We start from the raw sequence: 1,398 nt of genomic DNA, 5'->3' as shown, positions 1-1,398 counted from the left end.
CGGCTAATGTTGGTCTTTATGCATCGTCTGGTATATATAAGACAAAAACCATAACGTTTCGGAGACCGGATCTGTCTCCATCCTCAGGTGGGTGGGGCAGGGTAGACCTACTCAGTTGGGCCTGTCAGAAAGAGCTCAGTAGGTCCAGTGATTGAGACTAGCTCTTTCTAACAGGCCCAACTGAGTAGGTGTACCCCGCCTCATCCACCTGAGGACAGGGACAGATCCAGTCTCTGAAACGTTGTGGCTTTTGTCTTATATATACCAGACGATGGATAAAGTCCAAAATAAGCCTTATAGTTCTGTACAGCATACACCATCGCTAGAATCCTTTCAAGTCTATTCTTGTATCAAGTCTGGAGCAAGAGAAGACCAGGAAATTGACCCTCTAAATCAGTTCATTGACATGGGAACCAGTCATGTAGACATTACGTTTCTTAGAATTCACTGCTGTTTGAAATCATGAGATGTTTCAAATCCACAAGAATGGATATCTCCCAATTAACAGTGTTTCAGTAGCCGCTCTGGCTGATCGTGTATTCACTTGCATTGTGACTTAAAAGCTATAGTTAGCTCACTATAACTAGAAATATGAGAACCATTACAAAACCTCAAGAATATGAGGGTGGAATAGAATTGCAGATGTGTGCTACAGTCTGGCCCAGTACCATTGCATAAAAAAGAAAAGCATTCAGTTCACTATATAGCAAGTACTGTGACTGGTGAATATGCTAGTGACCTTCTGCAAGAGTAGTCATTTTAAGTTCTAATTTGTAGTGACCGTTGTTCCATAGTGAGTAAACATATTTAATTGTTATTAAATGTAAGTGATTTTTGGAAGATGTCTTGGTTATCACCAAAGTGGAAGGAGAAAAACTGCAGAATTGGATGGTGATGGAAGCAGTGTTGCTGGCGGTATTGGGTAATTGTATGGGATTGTTGACCTGCAGAATGTTGGTTAGGAGTTAGAGGTAAGTGGTAATGTTTTAGGCTCAGGTTATACAGGCAGCTGTTGCTATGGAATCACTCATACCTCTGGTTATAACGAGTCCAGTGCACTTTGTTTTGATAATGATTAGAATCAGTCCATCAGAATTACTTTTTCAGTTGCAGTTTCCCATGCTATTTGAATATATTCTATAAAATTGGTTCAGTGTATGTATTTTTCAATAAATATAGAAAGTTATTCTTTGAAATAAACATTTTGCTATGGGAATTTGTTATTAACTGGCATTAGGAGATAGCCTCCAGCATAAATTCAGCTTCCCGTTTCATTTTGAAGTTTTTCATTTTTTTATTAGTGGGTTTGTGTTATCATTCTCCATAGCTCTCCTAATTTTGGTTTAGTTCACAAACCTAATTTTTACTTTCCACTGGATCAGTGTGTTTATCGTCATC

The sequence above is a fragment of the Cryptotermes secundus genome, unplaced genomic scaffold (genome assembly GCF_002891405.2).
Source record: "Cryptotermes secundus unplaced genomic scaffold, Csec_1.0 scaffold178, whole genome shotgun sequence".
Classification (NCBI taxonomy): domain Eukaryota; kingdom Metazoa; phylum Arthropoda; class Insecta; order Blattodea; family Kalotermitidae; genus Cryptotermes; species Cryptotermes secundus.
Note: the sequence above shows the minus strand (reverse complement) of the source record.